We start from the raw sequence: 13,822 nt of genomic DNA, 5'->3' as shown, positions 1-13,822 counted from the left end.
CTCCAGCATCTCAAGAGAAGGAAGAGTGTGCTCGTGTGTGTGTGTGTGTGTGTGTGTGTGTGTGTGTGTGTGTGTGTGTGTGTGTGTGTGTGTGTGTTATGGAGAGTGAGGGGATGAAAACAATTGTTAGTGTATACTCTGCCAACCTCTGCTCTAGGCATTTGGGAGCCTAGGAAATTCTTAAACATAGAAGTGCCTGGTAAAAAGGTTGTCTTCATCTGGGGCCTGGAGCCCAGGCTCAGCAGGCTGCACCTGGAAGCATCCTGTGGAAGTACAAATGAGATTTCTTTTCTGTTTTTTTTTTTTTTTTTTTTTTTTCTGAGGCTGAGAACTATTAGGAAACATGTAGCTCATTATATGATGGAGTATGAAATTTATTTCTCAAAGCTATGCTGTGTAAGTTTGTACAGCTGGTACACAGAGAACATGTAAACCCACTCTTCCATGTTGTGTGGATTTGGGGTTTTAGTCTCTCATCTTTTTTGTCTTTCCTCTAACTTCTGCTGTCTAGAAATCGAGCTTTCTGAACACCATTTAGAAGTGAGCCCACTGGAGCAGCTGCCTTTTATGTCTTGATTCTTAATGTATTTGTAGCTTTTCTGTTGAGAATATAGTATTTTGTTTGTGGGAGGAGAATCCAAAGTTGATGTAAATGAAAAGTTCATCTTCATGTAATGGAAATTATTAGAGCGCCTTTTAAAATGTCACCACAGCTTAATGCAGACAAGAAGGAGTAGAATGTATTAGAAAGTAGGTCATGTTATCTCATGTTTATGAATGAGACAAATTATACTGTAGATTTAGGTTTATAAAACTTGAGTGATAGTATAGTTTATATGAATTATCCTAGCCTAAACGGTATTACCCAAAAATGTAATTAAATAAATTGAGTTTGTTTCTTTATCCTTTGTGGCTAAGTATTTTATACCTAATGTTTTGCAAATTTAATAATCTAGTAGAAGCCGCAAGCTTCTAGTTTTTGTTAATATTTCCTGTGTTGGACACAGGGATGGCTCTTGGGAATTAGAGTTGGAGGTAGGTGTTCCCAGAATCCATCCAAGACTTAGAGGAATTAATTTTCAGTGAGCTTCCCAAGCTATTTCACCCCCCCTCCCAGAACCGTGTCAGCGTCTTTGGCTTCTGTTGTAGGACGTTCTTCACTTAGGAGCCCAGGACCTGATCTGTGGGCTCAGACTCTGTGCCTCTTGCACAAACAGCTCTTGCTTACAGTGGACGCCCATACTCTGCCCTTCTTCCCATGAGGGGTTCCAAATCAGATCTACCCATCTCATTGTTGAAGGCTAAGCCAAGCAACAAAACAGTCAGATGGATTCGTAGTAAATTTAGGTCTTTAGTTTCTCAGTGCATTTGAGAGCCAGTCCGGTGCTTGCCACATTTCTGGCCTCATGGAATTTCCCTTTAGAGATAAACCTACCACAGTTAGGTGCTTCAGTGACAGGGTAAGAATTTCCATGTGCAATGACAGAGGAATGAGAACTAAAAGAGAGTGTGGACTGACTATCTTTCACACAAGATGGTCAATCAAAATACTGTGCCCCCTTCCCCCAGTGTCCCTTAAAGCAGTGCTTATAATAACTGCATGGAAAGTCAGTGACCCTGCCTTGCTCTCCAGTCTTGCTGGCGAATATCATGAACACTGCATTTCACAGTGATTGGTTAGTGCAGTTAATCAGCGCTCTCTTCCTGCACCCCTCTCCTCCTCCTCCAACTCAGCTGCTGAAGGTGAGTTGCCTCCACCTTCTTCTTGGAGGAGGTAGAAACATTCAGAGATATGTACCAGAAAAGGAACTTAAGTAGACGATCATTGATCTTACAGTTAGGCAGACTTGAGTTCAGCTTCCAACCCCAGAAGTGAGCAGATTTGTAGATCTTGGCAAGGGTGGACCTTTCTGTGCTTGTTCCTTAGCACAGAATAGAGCTAATGCTAGCCTCCCTAATTGTGGTTATCTTTCTTCTTGCTGTCACAAAATGCCTGACAAAAGCAACCAAGTATCTGAGAAAAACGACTTGATAAAAAAGGGTTGATTTTGACTCATAGTTTGTACAATCTACTCTTTGGGTAGGCATGGCAGCAGGAGTGTAAAGACAGCTGATCTTATTAGTCAGAGCTAAGAGAGGTTGCTGCTCAGTTCATTTGTCCCCTTTTGTCTAAAATCTCAGCCCATGTAGTGGTATTGCCTAAATTTTGGTGGGTCTTCTCACTCTGATTAGCACAGTCTAGAAACTCCATCACAGACAAATAGCCAAAGATTTGTCTCCTGGATGATTCTAGATTCTGTTATGTTTACATCAATATTAACAATCATACACCCCATAGTAAGATAGTGTTCTTCATCTTTGGTGTGATGACATTGCTCCCAGGACCCCACCTCCATTATCACTTTCATCTTTTGGGGGTACTCTAAGATCCTATTCCTATCTTTTGCTGTATAGAATTATGTCAACTTGACACAAGCTAAAGTCTTTTGAGAGGAGGGAACCTCAACTGAGAAAATGCCTCCATAGATCAGGGTGTAGGCAAGCCTGTACTATAGGGCATTTTCTTAATTTGTGATTGATGGGGGAGGGCCCAGCCCATTGTGGGTGGTGTTATCCCTGGGCTGGTGGTTTTTGATTCTATAAGAAAGCAGACTGGACAAAGCTAATAAGTAGCACCCCTCCGTGGCCCCTGCATCAGCTCCTGCCTCCAGGTTCATGCCCTGTTTGAATTCCTGTCCTGACTTCCTTTGATGATGATCAGTGATATGGAAGTATAAGTCAAATAAAACTTTTATTTCTCAACTTGCTTTTGGTTGCAGTATTTCATCCCAGCAATAGTAACCCTAACTAAGGCAAGTTGGACCCAGGAGTGGGATATTGCTGTAACCAACCTGACCATATTTTGGGGAGGATTGTAGAAAGATTGAAATGTTGTGCTAGAAGAGCCTTTGAGTATTAAGAGAGCTCAGTGGGCTGTTCTGTCTGTGCTTTGAACACAAGAATGTTGAGAGGAGGTTGATAAGGTTGGAGGGATGACTCAGTGGTCAAGAGCACTTGGCTGCTCTTCTGGGGTACTGAGTTCAAACCCCAGCAACTACATGGCAGCTCACAATTTCATGCTTTCTTTTGTTATGCAGGCATACATGCTGACAAAGCATTCATATACATTAAATATATAAGTAAATCTTTTTAAAAAATGTTGAGAGCAGTGCAGAGCAGTGCAGTGCCTTCTTGTGAAATTTCAGAGGGAAGGAAAGGCTCTACCAGGCCTTTTGTGTTATGAATCTATGCTGTCTGGTCAGCTGGAGCTGAAGAATCTGATGTGATTAACAAGAGACGTGAAACCCTTGTTATCCTGGTGTAATTGATGCTGGTTAGCTGGAGCTGAGAAAATAGCAGTGGTTAAGAAGAGACCAGTATCACTGAGGTGAAATCTTCTGCTAAGTTGTTTCCTGAGAGTCAGGACACAGAAACTGTGTTCCAGAGGTGGCCAAAGTTGTGCCTTACACTGGCATCTCAACTTGTTTCTTTAACCAAGTTGGTACTGATTTTAAGTCATGAAGGGGTTATGGAGAGAATCTGAGGCTTAGCACTCTGAAAGGCCAGAAGAGGCCATTAGTGAAGGTGTAGCCTATTTGGAGCAGAAGAGCCCAGCATTTTGGAGATGCCAGTACTATGGGATGGCCACCAAGAACAGCAGTAGCAGTGGAATGGGTCCTGCCCAAGTTTGAAAGACAAGCTGTGTGTGCTCAAGATGATAGGGCCAGAGAAGAGACCCTTTGGAGGAATCCAGAAGATAGTGAGTGAATCCCAGTCATTGGCCGTTGAGTTATTTATACTCTTGGAGTTTGGTTTTGCTTTGTTCAGATTTTGACTGTGCCCTGGTTCTCCCTCTTGAAATAAAAAAGTAGTTATTTGTTTTTTGATTTTTCAGGAGCCTTCAGTTGAGAGACTAAATTTTTATAGACATCTCCTGTCTGTGATTTTCTTAGGCCTAATCTACTCATACCTCTACACACAGCAATCATTTTCTTGCCCTTGATGATGGGTATCTAGGATGTTGCTTTTGTTTAGTGCTTATGGGGCTTTCACCTGCCCTTCAAATGCCCTTGGATTTTTATTCACTGTTCTCTTTCCTCCAGGGAAGGCATCTCTCTTAATGCTTAATAGGCATCAGAGTAGTCATGAGGTCACAGAAGCCATGGTGGCTTTTTATTTGTCACCCACACATCAGGACTTTTCACTTAGGCTCAGAAGGGTGATGTAGCCCGCCCCACACCAGCCTTCCTCTTAATGAGATTATGGGTTCCATCACGGTGACGGTTTCAAGCTAAAATGGACCTAATTCTGTTGCCTTTGCATTTTCCTCTCGCCTCTTATCTCCTTTGACTTTCCAGCAATCCCTTAAATAGAGGGGGTGACAGCGTGTAGGGTTTTCAGTGCTTTAACGAAACTTAAGGGTGTCTGCGTCTTACAGGAATGTTACAGAAAATATTACAAGTTTTTTTTTTTAAAGGTTTGTAATGGTTCTTTGATGCCACATGACAAGCAACTTTTTATACATGGTCTCTGTTTGTATTTTGGCTCTGACTTGGTCTTCATTGCTTAGGATTTACCTGAGTCATGTGTGGAAGAGCTGACAGCCTATACTGCCCAGCTCCTGTGTGTATCTGGGGGTGTGAGTAGTCCTGCTTCCCTTTTATTTCTCGGTCTACTGTGAGTGAGCATTCCTAAGCACCACACCATATACACTGTGATTTGAATCAGTTTTGCATTTGGTCTCTGCTGGATATTGACCAAGTGTAAGCTCCCATTCTTCTGTTAACCTCAAGCATCTTGAACCTGAACTCCTAATTAAGTTGTGTGAATTTCAGTACTTTTGTCAGGATTTTGCCAGTGATGTACATTGTGTGTTTAAAACTTGAGTGAACCTCAAGATTGGAATTTGTGTTTAATATTAAGTTGGTCTGGCACCCTTTCATCTAAACGACTCATTCATTCATCCATTATTCATTCAATCATGCGGCATGTATTTATGGAGCACTTTCACTCTGCTGTGAGCTTTATTGTAAGATGATGGAAACAGAAAACGTTCTCAATAGGTTGGTATAGACGATTTGAGATGGTGCATCTTGTCATATATAGTAATGGGTTTACATATACCTCTAAAACAGTGGGTGTCCACTCAATGGTTAGAGCCAAACAAGCTCTAGACAGATTTAATTTCCAGGAGCCCATTGGCTAAGGGGTACAGAGGTATTGAAGCAGCATAAGAGGAGAGGTATGGAAACCACCTTGATGATTTGAATAGTAGAGGGCCAAGTCAGGGATGTTTACAAGTTAAGGTTGGCAGAATACTGTTAATAAGATATGGGGACTGGGGAGAAGATGTGTCAATCATGCTTCTCATATTCTCATGTATGCATGTTGGTGCCACGGTGATTAGGAACCCAGAAGGGGAACAGGCTTGGAGGGAGTCAGCGCAGGGCAGAGGTAAAGGATTCTGTTTTGACTGAGATGAATTTATTATGCCCGTGGGAGATGTTGGGGATCCAGGGAGTAGCTTGGATATGAACTCCAAGAGAGTTCTAGCCTCTGTCTACAGCCTTATAGCAATGAGGTTAAGCAGGGAGCAGGCTAGTGTCTAGAGTAGAGGGAAGGGGAGACCAAGAGAGGACATAGGGAAAACCATGTTTCAGAAAGGCAGAGCCTGTTAGGGATCCTATGGGATCAAAGAGGGCAGGCTATTCAAGTGGCACAGTGGCCCACTATTGTGGGGACAGGTCTGGATTGGAAAGTGCATGTCTGCTTCATCAGCAGGGAGGAGGTATGTCACCTTGGTTGGCACAGCTTCCAGTGGAGTGCTGAGCAGAAGTCAGATGAGGAGTGGACAGGGTGGCATGGGCTCTGGGCTTGCAGAGGCTTTGACCCAGCTTTACAGCTCATCAGGGAGGGTGGGGCAGTACAGTTTTCTTCAGGGCTTGTGAGAGGAGTCAATTTTGCAGTAGATGAGGAGAAAGCTGAATTCTTTCTCCGAGCATCCTCCCCTTGCATCCTTCACCCTGTGATGTATAACCCTTTAAAGACACATTGGAAGTTTTTGATGCAATCATGTACTTTAAAGGAGCTTGAAGTGTAGCAGGGACAGTGGTTCCTGCACCTATGGATTGTAAGTTGCTGACCTTATGTACAGTTACCTGCAATTACTTTGATGTTAGCAAGTATCTCCTAGGAAAGGACATCCTGGGTTGTAACCACAGTGTGATCATGAAAGCTGCTGTTTTCCAACTCTCACAAGCCATCTGAGGTCCCCAAATACCCCAGTGATGTCCTTTAGCACAAACAGATGAAGCTGAGAATCATGGATTGCACTTAACCTCAGTCTCCTTCACTCCCTGGACCCTTGAGGAAAGGGTCTTTGCTTAACTTTTATGGTGTCACTCTTTTTGAAGAAAGGCCTTTTTTTTTTTTTTTTTTTTTTTTTTTTTTTTTTTTTTTTTTGTAGAATAGCCATCAGTTTGGGTTTGTAGCTTTACTTTAGACCTTATATCTGTGTGAGTCCATTTTCCACCCCTGTAACAAAACCCCATGGCTAGGCAGTTTATAGAGAAAAGAGATTCAGTTATCTCAGTGTTGTAGCCAGAAGTCATAAGACAGTGATGATGCTAGCACAGGCTCCTGTGGCTGAAACATGGCATACATGGTACATGACATAGGATAGGAGGACTTGAGAGAGGGGACAGGATTGCATAGTAAGGCAGGAAAGCAGACACTCTGCTATGGTTCTGTGATAACTCACCAGGAGCCCAGGAGAACTCTCAATTTCTTCCCAGGGAAGAACCCACAAGGCTGTGCCTCTTGAAGAGCCCACAATATTTGACAAGAGGAAGGAGGTCAGTTGGAGGGGAGAGAGACAGAAGAGCTTAGCTGGGATATGAAATTCCTGTTGAAGCACATTCTATGCATGTATGAAAATTTTATAATGAATTGGTTATTTTGTACAGTTATAATAATACATGCTAATAAAATGAATGGGGACTGAAAAAGATGGTTCAGTCATTGTTAAAGTGCTTGCTATGCAAGCAAGAGGACCTGAGTTCAGATCCCAGCACCCATGTAAAAAGCCAGCCATGAAGGTATTCCCGGAATTCCTGTGCTGGGGAGGCATAGAGAGGAGGATCTTTGGGACTTGCTGGCCCAACTGAATTGTTAAGCTCCAGGTTCCAGGTTCAGTCTCTCTCTCTCTCTCTCTCTCTCTCTCTCTCTCTCTCTCTCTCTCTCTCTCTCTCTCTCTCTCTCTCTCACACACACACACACACACAGAATGGAATAAAGACACATCCACTACAAGAGACCCCAGGCTGCCAACACCTGAGCCCTTGGGGAAGTATTCAGTCTGTGTCTAAATCATAGACACATTCATGGTGGGCTGTCTCAGGCTTTGTTGTGCTATTTTTAATACTGTCATTTGGTACAGACTCTAGACTTATGATGTCACCCCCCTCTTCACCATTGATTGAGGAAGGTTAGTTTTGCCTCAGTCATGGTTCTTAGTTTTCCTGTTCTAATGAGCTAAGTATGTTACAGAGACATATTTTGAAACTACACAGAAACCCATTTCTCACTGAACTCGCCTTTTATGTATTCATTTATTTTTATTGATATGGATGCGTATTTTCATATTTTATTCACAAGCTATAATCTGTTTTTGTCATTATCCCGATGTTGAAGGTATTAATAATCTAGCCAGTGGGATCCCATTTAAATTGGTTTTTATGTGATTTAGATACTCCTCCATTATTATTATTTGACCAATATTTTACTTTCTGACACAGATGTGCAACACTTATCTTGCACTGCTCACTAGCCCTGAAATCAGCTGTTTCTCCTATGAGTACAGGTTTCTTTCTAAAAAAAAAAAAAAATCCGTTAGGAATTGAGACCTGGGCACTGTTTGTTCTTTGCTATCTGGTGTCGTTTGTCCCAATCTTTCTCAGTAAGCAGTCAGAGTTCAGTTGACTTCTTTTAAAATCGTTTTTTTTAAAGATATGTTTATTTTTTTATTTTACGTCTATGAGTGTCTTGCCTCCATGTGTGCCTGTACATCATGTGTGTGTCTCATGTTCTTGGAGGCAAGAAGGGGCAGGATTCCTTTGAACTGGAGTTACAGGCATTCGTGAGCTGCCATGTGGGTGCTGAGAACCAAACCCAGGTCTTTTGCAAGAGCAGCCAGTGCTCTTCATCACTGATCCATCTATCTAACCCACAGCTGATCCTATTTTTAATAAAATATTTTATTATTTTTAATCGTGTGTGTCTGAATATGGGGTTGTACACACGAGTGCAGTACCCTTGAGTGCCAGAGGAGGGTGCTGGATCCCCTGGAGCTGGAGTCACAGCATTTGTGAGTTGTTAGACATGGGCCCTGGGAACCTATGCAAGAGTAGTATATGCTCTTAACTGCAGAGCCATCTCTCTAGCTCCTTGATTGTTCTTATTAATGGTAATTAACTCCTAAAAAGTCTCTTATCGTATTAATTATGTAAAAAAGAAATAAGTTGTCTCTATCTCCCTGTAGTCACTACCCCTACCCCCTGCATCTTATGTAGCACAGGGTAGCCTTAACTCTCTATATAGCTGAGAATAAGCTTGGATTTCTGCTCTTTCTGTTTCTACCTCCCAAATGCTCAGATTCCAAGTGTGCACTGTCATACCTGGTTCCTGTAGTTCTGGATATCCAAGCCAATACTTCATGCATGCTAGGCAGAATCATTGCCAATTGAGCCACACCCCCAGCTACTTTGCACATTTTCAAAATGCTTAAAATACACGTTTATCAGAGTGAACCCCATTGCCTTCTCCCACAGCTGTCCTTTTCCTTATCCCAGGTAGTTTCCCTCTGACTTTCCTGATAGTCTCTTTGAACACTGGCTTAGTGAATTCTATGATACTGCTCTTAGAAAAAATTCAGGATTAGGTTCTATCTAGCCTCTGATGGTGGCATTTTTGTCAACTGATTGATATATAACCTTGTTTTGTTTCTGTTTTTATTTAGAGACAACCTGTTTAATATGTACAGCTGAGTCATTAACACTGAGCTCCTGACCAGCAATGCCCTGACAGTTGACTGAAGCTTAATGCAGGCATTTCCTCCCTAAGACACTGTGATGGCCAATAATTTTGTCAAATTTTACAGGACCTAGAATAATTTAGGAAAGGAGCCTCCAGGGTTGCCGGTGAGGGATTTTCTTATTTAGGTTCTTTGAAGTAGTAAGACACACCCTAAATGAGGATGGCAGGGTTCGTGGGCTGGGGTCCTGTACTGAATAAAAAGGGGAAGGGAACAGAACAACAGATTTCATTGCTGTCTCCTTCAGTCATTACCTTTGTGACATCAGGAGCTGTTCCTTGGAAATTCAAGCCAAAATAAACTCTATATTACTTTGCTTTTGTAGGGACATTTTGTCACAACAACAGGAAAAGAATAATACTGAGCACCTGAGTACCCCACCCCCATGTGTGTTGAAACATGTGGATTCTTCATTCACACTGGCAGTTTTCATTTCTGCACAACTCTGGGCTTCCCTCCAGCTAGCTCTGTTCTTCTGCACCACCCCACCCCACCCCCCACCTCTTGCTGATTCTTACCTTGTCCTCTCCCACTTGGAGGTTGAATTGCCTGGAGAGGGAACAATGGGGGTAAGAAACAATCGAGATAGGGTGTGTCTTACCACATCACTACTTTGTTAAGCCAGTTTCATGTGTGTGAGATCAAGACATTTGTGAAGCCTCCTTATAATCAGAGTTTTCAAATAAAGTAAGAAAACAAATTAAAAACCCAGAGCTTGTAACGTTTAAGTATTACATACCTGTTGGCTCATGGAACACGGGGCCATCAAGGGAACAATATATGGGCTGTGTCTGACATGGCATTTCTGTATCGCTGGAATGCCTGTGCAGGGACTGGTGAATGTTTGTGAAAGTCTTGTAACAGTGTCCTGTCCCTCCATCCTCAGGAGCAGCTGCTCAGCCTAGGAGTAAAGTGCTCATCTCCTGTAGTTCTCTGGCCAGTGTCCCTGTAGTTTCCCTGCAAGTTCATATCCTTCCTTCCTGTGGGAAGCAATCCAGACCCTCACTGCCCAGACATTTCTGAATGACTGTGGAGCGTTTGTGCAGCCCAGTAGTAAAGATGATCAGCTTTGGAGTTGAATAAAGCCAATGAGGGTCCCTCCTGTCCCTTACAGTCTGGTCAGGTGCATGTTACAGAGTTTGCCCCATTTGGTGCAGTGCTCTGCCAAGAGGAGAGTGGGGCTGTGGTTATTATCTCACTGAGCTTTAGTGAGGATTAAAGGAAACCCTGCTTAGCTGATGACTACTTAATGTTTAGCAAAGATTAGTGGAATGCCTCTATCTCAGAGCCTGGCATTGTACTATAAAGGGTAGCGTCTTTTCCTTAATTTAATGCCAAATTCCAAATTGGAGCAGAGTTCTTGTTTTCTGCTTTGTGTGTAGCCTCCTGTCACCGTCACCACAGTCCTGCCCCCAGCCCTGTCCATTGCTCTGCACCCAGGAGATATTAAGTAGATTTTGACTTGTCATTGAATAGTCCCCTCCCCCTTCACTCTAAGATCCTGTCCTGTGTACACGATGTTGCTAATAGAGCAATTTCCTCCCCTTTTGTCAGCGCTCTGGGGACATACTGATTGTTTTTTCCAACCTTGCTCTCTTTGATTATGAATCAATAGTTTGTGTAACTTGGTCGATGTCACAGTCTGCGGCGGTTGCTGGGAAGTGCTGTTTTCCCTACTTTTTCCTTAATGCAAGCATGGTCCTCTGTCCCTACCTACTGTGTTTGGGGAATTTCTCTAGACAGAGAAGTGGCCACACAATGACCCTCTATATTTTTATGCTTTTAAAACTGTGGCAACTGATGCCAAGAAGTTTTAAAAATATAACGCAATTACTGACCTGGTTATCTTCCAGCCCTGGGTCTTTATAGAAGCCTTTTAGTAACTGGATTGGATTTTGTAAAACCACAGCAGTCTGAGATACAGTGGATAATGAATCTGCCTGATTGTGGGATTCTTTTTCTGGTTTTTTTTTTTGTTGTTGTTTTTTTTTCTACCAACAAAGTGCTCTGCTTAAAATAGGCTATGCCCGCCCCCTTTAAAATAATGTCTTAATATTTTAGGTCTGAGTCTTGTATTGCATAGTTTACATCCATTGGATTGAATTAGTCAATGTCTATCTGGCATTGCTCTGATAACAGTACATAATAGAAATGTTGACATTCAAAGAACGTCTCATTTGATCCGAATCTTCAGCTCAAAATGCTATGTCAGGCCTTGTTCGTGATCTCTTACTTAATGGTTTGAAATTAATTCTCTCTGGAAAGATATGTTAGGAATAGTTCATAGTTTTGTGTGATAAGTAACATCTAGTGATTATAATACGGGATATAGGTAGGCTCAGATTTATCTGTCTATCCATGCATCCATCCATCTACCCACCCACCCCACTCTTCCATCCATCCATCCCTCTTTCTCTCTCTGTCTCTCTCTCTCTCTCTACCTATCTCTCTCTCTCTGTCTCTGTCTCTGTCTCTTTCTCTACCTATCAATCATGCCTACCAGTCTATCTAGCTATTCATTTGTTTTGTGTAACTGTGTGTATTCATGTTTACACGTCCATGTGGGTGCATCCACATGTATATGGAGGCCAAAATTAATGTCATTGTCTTCCTCAATAGCTCCTCACTTGTTTTTTTCTTTTGATAGGTCCTCACTATGTAGCCCAGGTTGGCCTGGAAATGTAGACAAGGCTGGCCTCAAATTCTCAAGAGATCACCCTGTATCTGCCTCTCAACTTCTGAGATTAAAGACATGTGCCACTATAACGGGCTTTACATCCAATTTTTTTTTCCAAAAACAGTTTTATATGGTGCTGGGATTTGAACCCAGGGCCTTGTTTATGGTAGACAAACACTTTGCCACTGAGCTACATTCCTAACCTTCTTTACATCTTATTTTTAAGAAAAGCCTGGAGCTTACCAATTGGTTAGGATGGCTTGTCAGGGGGTTCCAAGGATCTAACAGCCTGCCTCCAATGCTGGGGTTATAGACACATGCCACGTGGTCTTTTATATGGTGCTGGGGATCCAAACTCAGGTCCTTGTGTTTGCACAAGTGCTTACCAATTAAGCCGTCTCTCCAGACCAGGGTTTTGCATTTAAACTCTGGCTCAGCAGCATATGCATTAGTGACCATGGATAATTTTTTTCTTTGTTTCTGCACCTGTAAAATTGAGCCTCGAAGAGTTGATATAGAGGTTTACAAACTGTACAGAATGAGGCAATAAAGGACACTTGGTGAATATACCAAGTTGTTCTTATTCACACACATTGCTGTTTTTCATTATGGTCTGTCCTACAGAGAGGGGACAGAGATTTAAAATACCCCTTAATGCTCAATGTTGTTTGAGTTCCCATGTAGTAGGCAGTGTGCATGTTCTATGTATGGGTTGTATAGAAATGGGTTCAAGCTTGATTCCTATTGCTTTGATAAAGACTGTCATCAAAAGCAACTTAGGGGGAAAATGAATTTATTTGGCTCATGTGTCCCCATCACAGGCTGTCATCAAGGGAAAAGCCAAAGAAGGAACTGAAGCAGAGCAAGAACCTAGAGTTAGGGATTGAACTAGCTTGCCCCACCCCAACCCACTTTTCCATTGGTAGCCTGCTTTTTATCTAGCTCATAACCACCTACACACACAGTGGGCTAGGACCTCCCCATAAATCATTAATTAAGCAAAGCCTGCACAGACTTGCCTACAGAGACTTAGATGGAGGCATCTTCTGAGTCAAGCTTCCCTCTTTCCAGTTTGCTTCAAACTGGCAAAACCTAACCACCACAAAGGGATTGTGTTCTAGAAAGCACCCACCTGCCTCCTGGGGAGCACTCTGAGCTCACACCCTGCTCATGCAACTTCTCTGGAAAACACTTTTTGTTACTTCTTCAGAAGTAAAACATACCTCCCCTCTATCCTCTATGCGACCCTACCATGCCTCCCATCAGCGTTCACACAAGAGAGACCTAGGCTATGGCCTTGAGAGACACATGAATGACAAAGACAGGCTGTTGGTCACAAGCACATTTATCGTTCATTCTATCCATAATAGCTCAAACTTGGGGAAGGTACATGAAAAAAATGAAAATTAGGTGCTGGGTCCATTCAAGGGAACAAGACTAGGACATAAATCAAGAAGGCTCTCCGTATATGGAACAAGGGCCAGTCTCAAAATAATTTATATGAAGTGAGCAAAGTCGGGTCCCTCTTGCCTCCCCCAACGGGGAGTATATCCTGCTCTATTTCTTGCATATAAAATTCCATAATGGGTGCCCAGAGACAGGAAGTATACCAGTAGTTGTCTGTGGAGAGTGGAGGAGAAAGTTGGGAGAAGGCATTATAAGAGCTGTAGCGAAGTTTTAGGAGTGTGTGCCTGTGTCCATTCTCTTCCCACCCAAGTGTCACATACTTACACTTTCCAAGAAGTTTCTTATATTCCCATCTTACTCTAATGCTTCAAACAAACAAACAAACAAACAAACAAAGACCACTATATAAAAAAGATGCTTCCCTAGCTACTACAGCAAAAAATTCCTCAGCCAACTCCAGCAAACATTGAGTCAATGATTGATTAGCTATGTTGTTTAATTTCTGAGCTTAGATGCGTTATTAGATGTTTTTGTCTGGAGTATGTCTGAGAGGATTTGAATTAATGACCTTTGTGATCAAGTCCTCTGTGGCAGGTAAAAGCTTTGGT

The 13,822-nt window shown here is 42.4% G+C and overlaps 1 protein-coding gene across 5 annotated transcripts in view; it reads left to right on the top strand.

The window, feature by feature from the left end:
• Window positions 1-13,822, top strand: part of Tln2 (talin 2) — a 420,162-nt gene that overhangs the window by 184,242 nt on the left and 222,098 nt on the right. The gene's annotated exons all lie outside the window — the stretch shown is intronic.

This window comes from Cricetulus griseus, chromosome 4, assembly GCF_003668045.3.
Source record: "Cricetulus griseus strain 17A/GY chromosome 4, alternate assembly CriGri-PICRH-1.0, whole genome shotgun sequence".
Classification (NCBI taxonomy): domain Eukaryota; kingdom Metazoa; phylum Chordata; class Mammalia; order Rodentia; family Cricetidae; genus Cricetulus; species Cricetulus griseus.
Note: the sequence above shows the minus strand (reverse complement) of the source record. Positions and strands in the feature narration are given on the sequence as shown.